General features: G+C 36.6%; 1 pseudogene; it reads right to left on the bottom strand.

The window, feature by feature from the left end:
- Nucleotides 1–3,030: 3,030 nt before the first annotated feature.
- On the bottom strand, nucleotides 3,031–4,399 carry LOC122227234 (annotated as a pseudogene).
- Nucleotides 4,400–13,160: the final 8,761 nt, after the last annotated feature.

The following is a 13,160-nucleotide window of genomic DNA, read 5'->3' as shown; positions in this document are numbered from 1 at the left end:
CCAAAAACATGGGTTTGACACTCAGTTCTACTACTTAGCTCTTGTGTAACCTTGAGTAAATTGGTAATTTCTTTTTTTAATCTTAGTTGCTTTTTCTGTAAAATTGAGGTAAAAATAACTATCTCCACAATATAGCTAAGAATCTTAAAAGATACCATATATAATATTCCTTTTCAATTTTTAAAGCTTAATTAATTAAAAGTAAGACATTGTTGCTCTTGGTATAGCTATTGGTATAGATAGCATCAGGAAATAATAAATATGGAAAAATTCTTTGACAACAGCTGAGAAAAGCCACTCAGTCTCACAGCATTAGGGAAAGTGAATGCTTTATTAGGCTTCACAGTTTTCTTTAATCTCTGAATCTCAAAGCACCTTGTAGAATACTTTTATTAATTTATAAAACTCCATGAAATACATTTGTTTCTCCTTAAATTTCCTTTTTAAACAAGGTACTTTTTCTAGGACATATAGTAAATTTAAGCCTAACCCAGTAAGGACCCTCAGATTTCTGAATTTGAATAAAGAGGGGTTCTGATCCTTTTTTTATGTTGTAATTTCTGTGTCTTATTTAAAATATGCAAGTCTCTTGATCTTGTCTGCCTTCACTCAAAGCCTGTCCCTTGATGCTTTGATGTAGTGAACATGCCTGTGAAACTCAAATCCTAGACAGGTGGCAGTCTTCATTCCTTACATGTTAGGGATAGGTTTTGGAGGGAACTTACTAATTTCTTTCTTCCTTAAGTATCTGAAAGATGCCCATTAAAAATATGTGAACCAGATTCTTATACTTGGAGCCCAAGTTGAACTCTAGTTGGAATCAGAGCTGTTGAAGGCTGCATTTTACTCTTTGGCTCCTTGACTAGCATGTAGGAGTTTTTCTTTTGGCTTACTTAATGGTAGTCTGATGATATGCATGACCTAATGGGGCATTCAGCCAAGACTTGTTTAGGTACTAGAAAATGCAGCTATAATTATTCTCTGTATGTCTGTGCTTCTTTTCAAGGAGTTCAGAGAGCTCTGCATACATGATTTAATCTTCCTGAGTAAGGTGAGCTAGATGAATTATGTTATTATATTAGAAAAATTTACCTTCACTCTTTCTATTGTCATATCTTCTGGCATCTTTACTTACTGGTATTTAATGATCTGATTTTTTCCATGGATGTTCCAAATTGTTCTCTTTCCACTATGAAATAAACCTGGTTTCTGTCTATTCCCTCATACTCTACTCTTAAAGGAAAGGGCATGTGTGTGAATGGATAATTAACATATATTATGTTCTAGTCCAAAGAAATGTCATTAAAGGTGAATTTCCTACTTGAGACAAGTAGTGTGTGGCAAAGGATGGTACATTTTGAGGACATGTAGACCTTTTGCTATCCTTCAAAATAAACCACAGATATTTTCTTATGCCTAGAACTGATGTTGTTTATATCTTCTTTTATACAGGAATTGCCTATTATAGACTCTATTTTAGGGCGACTGGAAGGTGAGGAACAGTACAATGCATTTGATAGGTTATGATTCTGATTATTAATGGCTATGGTCTAATATCTGCTTTTGACAGGGTCTCACTTACAGACGTTTCCAATACTCAGTGCTGAAACTTTGATCAGATAATCAGAGCACTTTGAATCTGAGGCTGCCAGAGGTTTATCAAACTGATTTTTCTTTATAAATTTTGCTGATTTCCTGTTTAACTCAACACATGTTTATTGCAGGGAGTTTTCCATATTAAGTCAGTTGAAAAATGAGCCATTTTCCCTCCTAAGGATTAGTTTTCTCTTCTCAAGAGATACACAGACATACACAAACATCTTTTGAACTCTGGTAATTATTAATTCAGTGTGCTGTGTGCAATGTACATGTGCAGGTGATATGAGTGGGTAAGACACCAATAATGTTTACTTCACTTACCATTGTAGGACTCTTTCCACTAAGACTCAAATTCACTATCAGTCTAATTGCCTCAAGATTATTTGGTTTTATATAGGATTACACTTCCATGGACGTCTTCCAGAACTTATTCACAGGAGACTTAAGCAGAGGTCATGCTGGCTTTTCTAAGTAACTTTCTGGAAGAGAAGAGCATAATTGCCCTTTTCCAGGAAACTGGTATTCATCAAGAAAGTTTTGCTTTTCATGTCTTTCCGGGTGGACATTAGTGGATTTATAGGCATGCTGCTCAGGGTCTCTCCAATTCTCTTCTGTGTTTTTTGCTTCCATCTGTGACTTTCTTTGAATTACATTTTTCCCTATTGATCTGACTAAAGGTAAGTCAAACTAAAATACAAGAGGGAAATAAATATTTTTAATGAAATAACCCCTGAGAAAGAAGAATAATTTCTTAATCTACTACTATAAAATAAAATCTCTAAGTAAAAGATATTTTGGTGGTAGGAGGCAATTGACACTTTTCTCCTTTATTGAAATTGTTTATCATAATGAAAACACACCCATGCCAGCACAGGCACACCCCAAGCTTCTCTTTTGATAGATAGGTGCTTGATTTTGTAGTTTGAATATGTTTTTGCATATGTTTTCCTTTGGCAGTTTGATATAAGAGAAAGAAGGAGTATGAACTTTCAAGTCAAAAGGGCCTAGATTGGAATCTGCATCTGCTGCTTACTGTTGTATAACCTTGGGCAAATTAATTAACCTCTCTAAGCCTATACTTCTTTCCCTGTTAAAGGAGATTAATAATGTCTAATTTATCAGAGTGACTCAAGAAATAAATGAGAAAGGGATGCCTAGGTGGCTCAGTTGGTTGAGCATCCAACTTTGGCTCAGGTCATGATCTCACGGTTTGTGAGTTCGAGCCATGTGTCGGGCTATGTGCTGACAGCTCAGAGCCTGGAGCCTGCTTCAGATTCTGTCTCCTTCTCTCTCTGCCCCTCCCCACTTGTGCTCTGTCTCTCTTTCTCTCAAAAATAAATAAATGTAAAAAAAAATTAAGAAATGAGAAAATGCAAATGAAGACATGTGGTACATGTGAGTCTTAATGAATTCTTTTTTTTTTTTTCAGAGCTTTTATATTTTTTATTCTTCATTTAACCTTTAAAACACTACTATAGTTGAATATTAAAACAAAAACAATAATAGCAAGTAGTGAGCTATGATTATAGTCCTTCATTCGTTCACTACTGCATATAAAATGCCAGGAGTGTTCTTCACTGGCCCCATTAAGAGGTCTGACACTGAACACCTCCCCTAGGGTGATGTTCATCATCCTCATACGCTTCTCCATTGTAATGGCGCCTTCTTTCCTGATTTGGATCAAAGTCCACCAGTTCTACCTGGTCCATTTCATCAGTCTCTTCTACTTCCTTCCTCTCAGGTAGGAGCTTTTCCAGCAAAGACAGTTTATCAGGAGAGAGAAAGCCATTCTCAGGGAAGTTTACCTTAAATTCGATGATTAGGCGACCCTTTTCGTATGGTCTACGATAAATTGGCATGCCTTCATTCAGCACACACTTGATATCTCCATGCTTGACAATCTGACCTGGATGAGAGGTAATGACAATGGTTCTGTTGTCTAGAGTAGATATTGGCTTTTGAAAGCCGCACAGTGCTTCAACCAGCTGTATGTCCATACACATGAAAAGATCCCCTCCTCGCCTAGTAAAAACAGCATGGTCCTTCTGATCTAAAACAATGATAATATCTCCTGGTTCCAGTCCAGGTTCTAGGTCTCCTTCACCATGGAATGTTATCTTCTGGCCATCTTTCATGCCTTTGTCAATATGAACTTCTAGAATCTTCTTTTCTCGAACTATCTTCCTTCCATTGCAGCTTTTACATCTATCTTTAGGACTGATCCATTCCCCATGGCCCTGGCACTCCATGCACACAGATTGAATTTGCTGAACCATTCCAGGTCCTATCTGATGAATTCTTATTTGCATTCCAGTACCTCGGCAATTGGGACAACATTCTACCACTCCTTTCTTACCACCTCGGCCTTCACATTTGTCGCAAATCACATTCTTTTGCGGAGCTAGTTTTCTTGTTGCACCATTATATAAATCCTCTAAGGTTACAGAGAGCTGATGCACAACATTTTTACCTCTCCTCTCTCTGCATCCTTCCTCCTCCTCCAAAAAACATATCAAAGATGTCCATGGGGGAGCCAAAACCACTACCTGCTCCACCTTCTTTAATTGCCTGTTCTCCTCCTTTGTCATATAATTCCCTTTTCTTCGCATCAGAGAGCACTTCATAAGCTTGAGAAATCTGTTTAAACTTCTCTCCTTCATTTGGATTCTTGTCAGGGTGGTACTTCAAAGCCAATTTCCTGTAAGCCTTTTTCAATTCTTCCTGGGTGGCATTGGGTTTGACCCCCAAAACATCATAGTAAGTAGTTTCTTTCACCATTTTCTACAGCCGGTGAGGGGGCCGAGGCTGGTGTGGGGGAGCGGGAAGGAGCGCGTTGCTGGGCGCAGCTCGGGCAGCTGCTGCTCCTCCGCTTTTCAGCGAGCGTTCTGGAAAGTTCCCTTAATGAATTCTTAATAAATATTAGCTACTTTCCCTTCCTGTCATATGTTGGCCAGAGAGTTATCTGGAATTTTGGCTTAATAAGATAAAATAAAATAACATATATAAAAGTGAAAAATGAGGCATACAAATATAATAAAATTTAAGAGTCATTTTATACTTTGTAGGGTGCCTAATTAACACAGGGAACCCAATAATTATATATAAATTGCTACCATGTTCTTGTAAGATAGAAAAATAAGAACAAAGGCAAAAACAAACTATTGAGACTACACCAAAATAAAAAGCTTCTTCACAGCAAAGGAAACAATCAACAAAAGGACAAAGCAACCTACTGAATGAGAGGAAGTATTTGTAAGTGATTTGTCTATAAGGGGTTAATATGCAAAATATACCAAGAACTTATATAACTCAAAACTGAAAAACAAATAGAAATTTTTCCAAAGAAGACATATAGATGGCCAGCAGACACAGGAAAAAAAATGATGCTCAACATCATTATAATTAGGGAAATGCAAATCAAAACCACAATGAGATATCACCTCACACCAGTCAGAATGTCTAGTAGTATCAAAAAGACAAGAAACAACAAGTGTTGGCAAAGATGTGGAGAAAAAGGAACTCTTGTGCACTGTTGGTGGGGATGTAACTTGGTGCATCCACTGTGGAAAACAGTTTGAGGGTTTCTAAAAAAAAAAAATTAAAAAATAGAAATGCCATATGATCCAGTAATTCCACTATAGGATACTTACCCAAAGAAATTAAAAAAAAAAAAACAACACATTAATTCGAAAAGATATATGCGCTTCTGTGTTTACTGCACCATTATTTACAATAGCCAAGATATGGAAGCAACCCAAGTGTCCATCAATAGATGAATGGATAAAGAAGTGGTACATATGTACACAATGGAATATTACTCAGCTACAAAAAAGAATGAGATCTTGCCATTTGCAACAACATGGATGAACCTAGAAGGTATTAAGCTAAGTGAAATAAGCCAGAGAAAGACAAATACCATATAATTTCACTTGGATGTAGAATCTAAAAAACAAATGAACCAAAAAAAGCAGAAGCAGACCTGTAAATACAGAGAACAAACTGAGGGGAACAACTGAGGGTTGTCAGAGGGGAAAAGCATGGGGATGAGCAAAGGATAAAGGGGAGTGGAGGCATAGACTTAAAGAATGAATTATTCATGGAGATAAAAGGTACAACGTAGGGAAGATGGTCAATGGCATGGTGAGAGATGGTAGCTACACTTGTGGTGAGCATAGCATAATGCACAGTTGTCAAATCACTATGTTGTACACCTGAAACTAATGTAACATTGTTTCTCAGCTGTACTCCAGGTAAAATAATGATAACAATATATTCATATATTTGTACTGTTTTTGGTCAAAACGTTTATTGAGTGCTATCATTTGCTAAGTTCTGTGCAAGGTACTAGAGATACAGAGGTGAGTAATATAGACATGGTTTCTGGAGTTGGCCTGCTAGAATATTTTCAGTTTATAAAAGGAAAAATTTGGAAGTAAACTACTTAAGGAGCATTGACTTTGATCTCAGTTAATATATAATCCCTGGTACCATTATCTCAAATGGGATTTATCGTCATCTCGTATCCAATTGATTTCTCTTAGTTCCAGTCAGCAATTGGGAATTTTTCCTTAGGCTGTGCCTGGAAACTCCATGGATAGGAAGGTATGCTGGGTTTTTTGACCATTACAAGGAACTTTGACTGAGGTTTATGTCAGTTATAACTCTGGGACCACTTAACATACTAGTAAAAGAAAGCTTCCATTTTTTCCCTCTTAAGAAAGCAATATTGAAAGTCAGTACTCCAGTAAGAGAGAAGATGCACCATTTTTGTGTTAAAGGGATCAAGCTTAGCCTTACCCCGAGGAGAAAAGCATTGACTGGAGTGGGATGATATTTCCCGTATTACTGCACTTTCTGCTCCCATTGGTGGAGCAACGTGCCCCAGCCCCTGGAATTATGAGAACGAGGGACACATCCAGCTTGCAGCTCAATCACTTGTTTAGTGCCTGTGGGTGATTGTCTTAAGCACAAGGATGGTTGAGAGTAATCACCAAAGAGGTTTTTCCCTTCTATGCTCTTCCTCCCTCTCCCCCTGTCTTCTCTCATTTCCCTTGTTACTCTCACTCTCTCTTTCTCATTTACTTTCTCTTCACCTCTGATGCCCAGCAACTTAGTTTCTTGTTTTGCTGCTGTGTGAGGTTTAATCATGTCCCCAGGAAGAGGGATAATTATTAAACCACTGGAAATTTAATGATGGGTATTTATTCTCCAACCTTAGTCATTTTGGTGTCTGGGGTTTGGCATACCAGTCTGTGGAAACCAAAGTGGATAAGTGTCATCGAACCGCACGTGATTTTCCAGTGATTTACGTGTGTTTGTTGTACTCCAGATGGGCAATTACTGATGCCCTGCTCTGCCCTTTATTTCCAAGCATCTGATGATCAAAATAACGAAGACTTAGAACAAGTTCAACTCTACAGTGGTGGCAAAAAGGTGTCAGTTTCCCCAGTATGAAGTCATTTCTTCAACACTGTGTTCTGCTGTAGCATTTCCTTCTTGGGGTGCTTGTCATTGGTCTCCTGAGCTCTTTTTTTAAATTAAAAATTTTTAAATATTTATTTATTTTTGAGAGAGAGACACACACAGAGTGTGAGTGGGGGAGGGTCAGAGAAAGAAGGACACACAGAATCCGAAGCAGGCTCCAGGCTCCAGGATCTGAGCTGTCAGCACAGAGCCTGTTGCGGGGCTCGAACTCACAAATCGTGAGATCACGACCTGAGCCAAAGTCGGCCGCTTAACCGACTGCGCCACCCAGGCGCCCCTTTTTTATTTTCATTTTAAAAGTTATCTTTATTTCTAACTTAAGAACTCAAATTGTTAGGAAAAACAAGTTAAACTTTATATAATTCCCAATGAATGGATGTTAACCTTCTAATGTATTATGTATTTCCTTATTTATTATGTTTGTTTTTATTGTATGTCTCCTCTCACTAAGATTTAAGCTCCCTAAGAACAGGGATCTTTACCTCTTTGGCTCATTAATGTATCCCATGTATTTAAAACAGTGCCTGGCACATATGAGACGGTCTTAATATTTGTTGAATAAATGCCAAATGAATGAATGAATGAATGAATGAATAAGTGCTACTAAGTCTTCAGTAGAAGACTTGCCTGAAATTATTTTTATAGATGGGAGAGACCTCTGTTAAATTTGCCCTTTTAATTGTGCAAGCTTAATAAGTTATTTAACTTTTCTAAGTGTTCATTTCTTCATTCATTCATTTCTTTTATCAATATGGGAAATTTTTTTTTGAAGATTAAAAGGCACTGATTAAGAGGGATAATGCATGAAAAAGTGTTCAACACAGTATCCGTCATATATGGTCAGTGCTCAAAAACTTGTAACTGCTATGTAGTTGTTGCCCTTCAGTTGAATGTTGTGCAATTTTGAGAAATATAGGACTATGTTCACGAAAGAAAGATGTCTTTTGAGGTTGATTTCTGCTTTTTCGTAGCTGAAGCTCCATTGTAATATAAATTAAATAAAGATAGGAACTTTGCATGTTTTATGTTCCTAAATATATCTTGACAACTAGGATGGTGCCGGGAAATAATAGGTACTCAATAAATTGTTTGTTGAGTGAATTATTGAATGTGTAAGAGGGAGATTAGCTCCACAAACCTAACCTCTGAGCCCAGTGTAATCTGTTGAATTAATGGCAGAGATTTCAAAATACTATTCTGTTTATTTTTCTTAAAATTTGTTTATTTATTTTGAGAGACAGAGAGTGCAAGTGGGTGGGTGGGGGGCAGTGCAGAGAGAGAGAGAGGGAAGAGAGAGAATCTCAAACAGGCTCCTTGCTGTCAGTGCAGAGCCTAGCAAGGGACTCAATCTCACGAACTGTGAGATCGTGACCTAAGCTGAGATAAGAGTTGGACACTCAATGACTGAGCCACCCAGGTTCCCTTCAAAATACTATTCTAAAAAATGCCTCGATTTTTTATTGTTTGGAATGAAAGACTATAAGAAGAAAGTTTTGATAACTAAAAGTGAAGGGGAGGAAGAGCTGAAAATTATTCAGAAGTTCAGGCTATGCAGAGTTACTCTGGGCAATTCAGAATCAAATGGATTTTTAATTTTCTTATTCCATTTGACTTTCTAAAATACCTGGATCCACGATACTTAGTTCCACTTGATATCCTATAGGTTTGTTTGAAACAGAGCATTTCATCTAATCTTAGCTTCTTCTAGGTAAATGTCTTAGTGGTAAGGCATGTAAGTTTCAGGAGAGAAGACACTATAGAATCCCTGGTAAATATACCTTTCTGGTTCCTGCTGCAAGCCAGGGCTCTGAAAATACCACAGTCTAAAAGGTGTGCTGAAATATGGGTCTTCTATGAAGTTAAAGCAAAACAAAACAAATCCGTGGTCTGTTTTCCACCCTGCTAACTCAAGTTGTTTTGCTAACTACTTTGGCTGATCTTTTATTGTATTTTCAATTGATTAAGGTTGTATTTTGAGTTCTATTTAAAATCAAACATTTACTGGCAATGCTGTGGCTCTATGGCTACTTTTTAAAAAAATTTCACTTTGTGGGGCACCTGGATGGCTCAGTTGGTTAAGCATCCAAATTCAGCTCAGGTCATGATCTCACAGTTTGTGAGTTCGAGCCCTGCATCAGGCTCTGTGCTGACAGCTCAGAGCCTGGAGCCTGCTTCGGAGTCTGTGTCTCCCTCTCTCTCTGCCCCTCCCCTGCTCACACACACTCTGTCTTTCTCTCTCTCTGTCTCTCTTTCAAAAATAAATAACATTAAAAAAAAAAAAAAGAAAAAATTTCACTTTGTTAAAACATTTGACACTAAATTTCTCAAAAAGAATTATATCAGGCAATTCATAGCCATATGTTTTATTTCCATATGCTTTAAAGGTTCAGGTTTTGGTTTTGTTGTTTTGTATTTCAACAAATACAATTCCTTTCCATTATATTAAATTTTAGCATTCAGAAGTATTGCTATTGCTATCCTGAAGTATTTTAAATGCATACTTTTTTAAAAATTTTCTCTATTTATTGTTTTAGAGGATGAAACATTTTAAGTGGATTTTGCAACTGCTGAGATAAAGCCTGAAACTTTTCCAAAAATAAAGATTCTGAATAGTTTAGGTTTTAAAATATGTTCACAACTGCAACCCAAGACAATGAGAGTTGCAAATAACTTTGAGAATGCCATGTTCATATCATGTGGATAACTTTTAACAGAGATTTATATTGCCGTGGGACAATGAATCTTCTAAGTAAAACTTATGCAAATCCAACTTCTTTTACAATTATAGGAAAAACAATTTCACCAACACTTGATTCACTTTGAATCAACTCCTAAATAATTGAGCCCCCAAATATTTTCCTATACTTATATTTTGAGGTTTTTATTTTTAGTGTTTTTTTTTTTTTTTTTGCAGGATATATTTGCTTTTAATAAGTATAAGAAAGCAGGGGGCATCTTTTAGAAATTTTTAAGATAGAAAACTGGAATGGACATGGAAGTATAGAAATGAAAGCATTACTGTAGACATATGACGGTGTATGTAGTTTTGAGGAACATTAATCCAAGGGAGTCAGACTCAGTGTGATTGTAGCCTGCGACTCCACCAAATTCACAGTCATTATTAGGAAGGGCAATTGTCTTGAAGTCAGCTTCCTTATCTTCTACACTGAAGGAAAAAGCAGACAGTCTGATGACAAGAAAAACAGATTTGTACTTACAAAGTTCGAAAGTTGTTTTTCAAGAAGGAGAACATATCAGCTTTTCTCCCCCCACCCTTTGCTCTATAAATAGCTCCTGGCAGGCAGAAACAACTCTGATTGCACGAGATGAAGGCGAACAAGCAGCAGGCTGTAGTGCAGAATCAATGGCACAGTGCCAAGAGCTTCATCAAATGAATAATAGCTTCCACTTGACAATCAGTAAAGTGCCTCTTCTCCTACGGATTTAGTTTTTAATGATGATTAGAGAGGATGGGCCCCTAAAATTTCTCTGGTAGAAATGACCTCCTATTAATTTCTATTCCTTGAAATGCTGAATTTCAAAGCTATTTTACAGCTGCAAAACCAAAGGCACTGACATAAAGGAACTATTATCTTTGTAATTGTAGCAACAAGTACTAAATTTGTCATTGATTAACAGAGACTTTTTAACTTTATGATCCTTTGTTGGTTGAGTCTCCCTATTTGGAGCTCTGCTGATTTACTTGCTTTGAAAGTCAAATGTTACATTTTAGACCCAACAGCTATCAGAATAATGTCCTTTGTTTTAATATAATAAATACTTCCTTATAACATCCTTACATTGATTATTATGCAATGAAGGGTGAGGGTTTATTAATTCTATATAGTGTTCTGTTTTCTATGCAGTTAATGAAAAAATTCTAAACAGCCATGCTAATGCAACATTTATTAAGCAAATATCTTCATCAGAAGTTTTTAAATTCCTAACACATTTTTATCTATGTGAATGTATCTAAAGTATGTTTTCCAAGAGGAATTAGATATAGAAGAGAGCCTCTTAAGAATGAAGATGTTTATATTGATAACAAGTGACAAGACTACAGGCCTACTTTATCAAAACAGGCTATCAGTTATAAAGTTATGTCCTTGGTGTTAAAAATACCCATGGCATATCTCAATCATGTAATATGTGGTATTTTATTGTTTTATAATTGAAATTTTTGGTGTAAGGAGCAATTCAAGAGAAGACAATAGCACTTTACAGTGCTTTCTGTTTAGTGTTCTTAGTAATAAAAAAAAAGCATAATGAAATGCTTACTTCAGAGGTTTTTAAATTTAGGGTGGCTTTGAAAACCCACAGAGTACATACTGCTGAATCTCATACATGGTCATCATAAAAGTTCATAAAACTGATAGAAATATTCAAAATAGTTGAAAAGTTTGCAGGGAAATATTTATTAATAATTTAAAAATTTTGCCAACCTCTGACTCAGGAGGTTATCTGGTAATGATCTCTATGGTCTTCTTAAGTGTTCCTCAGAGAAATGAGAATTCAGTGAGTTCATTGCTCAGTTTGTTCAGTGAAAGGACTTCCTTCAGAATTAAAATGTCCTTTCTTTTATGAAATAATACTATTAGTATGTTTTACTTTTAAAAATCTCTACTTGATAAAACTTTTAAAAATTGGCATTTATGGGTTTCACCTTCGCTTTAAAAATATCCTGTGAAACCCAAAAGTTAGCCATCTGCTAGCTTAAGAGAACTTAGAAATTAGTCAGCAGAATTTCCCTTTTATTATTTAAGCTGGTACAAAGAGTCTGTCATAGCCACACATCAACCAATTACATGAGGAAGAAGTAGGGGGGGGGCAATTAGCAAGCTATGACACCACAAGTAAAGAAATTATCAAATACTCTTACAGTTATGTCCTACGTTTTAGAAAAAAATAATCGGGGCACCTGGGTAGCTCAGTTGCTTGAGCGTCCAACTCTTGATTTCAGCTCAGGTCATGATCCCAGGGTCGTGGGATGGAGCCCACATCTGGCTCCACACAGAGAATGGAGCTTGTTGTGATTCTCTCTCTCCCTCTTCCTCTGTCCGTCCCCCACCACGCGCATGCATGCGCACACTCTCTCTCTAATAATAATAATAATAATAATCAGGAATTAAAACAATAGAAGAAAACTTTTAGAAACAGTGAAGGTCAGAGCTCTAGAAAGAAGCTTAAACATGGTACTTTATTTTCATTACCACTATATCCATGTTATTTTTTTAGTGGAACCTATAGACCACATCATTGTTTGAATAGAAAGGATTTAAAATGAAAACAAAAATAATCCTAACATTTCCAACATTAGAGAATGATGTCCTTGCTACTATATCACTTATTTCCCAGTGTAGGAATGAACTAATTTTATGCTTTACTAAGATTTGGCTATTCTGGTAGGCCTACAAAGCTAAACCTACCTTTATTTTATTTATTTTTTTTTTTTTTGAGGAGAAAGCATTTCCTTTCAAGTCTGACTTAATTCCTGTTATTAGTCATCCATGGAAGAGGTAAGTCTCTCTAAAAGGAAACTATGACTATCTGATAGAAGTAAAAACTACTTAAAAGGAAAGTTAGAGAGGTAAGGGAATAGAAAGGACTGTTATGTGGAGTGGTTGAGTCATGGGGTTCCTAAGAACGAGTTCGCTATCCTAGGACCACAGTCTTTATTCTGTCAGATTTACTATTTCTATTCCTTGTGTAATGTGCATTTATTTTCCTTCTTGTTTTCTTTACTATTTAATAAACCTATCTGAAATTTCTGGCTTGGTTCAGTTGCATAAAGTGGTATAATGAGGATTACTTGAATCTGCAGAGTATTTAAGAGAGGTGTGCACCCCAGATGCCAATGTGATGGTGGTACCAGGGCCCCCAGTGAGAGACCTTCACCAAGAAGGTCAGATGCACAGGAACAGAGTCATATTACTTGTTAAGCTGCTTTTTCTCATAAGAAAAGTTTCCTTTCAGTACCGATCCTGGAGGGATTTAGGCAGAACTGGCTATATAAGTTGCAGGGCGCAGGGCAAATGGCAAAATGAAAATGTAGGGCCCCAGCCAGGGACAGGAAAATC

Source organism: Panthera leo, chromosome C1, assembly GCF_018350215.1.
Source record: "Panthera leo isolate Ple1 chromosome C1, P.leo_Ple1_pat1.1, whole genome shotgun sequence".
Lineage (NCBI taxonomy): Eukaryota > Metazoa > Chordata > Mammalia > Carnivora > Felidae > Panthera > Panthera leo.
The sequence above is the reverse complement of the archived record's forward strand: the minus strand, read 5'-3'. Positions and strand labels throughout refer to the sequence as shown.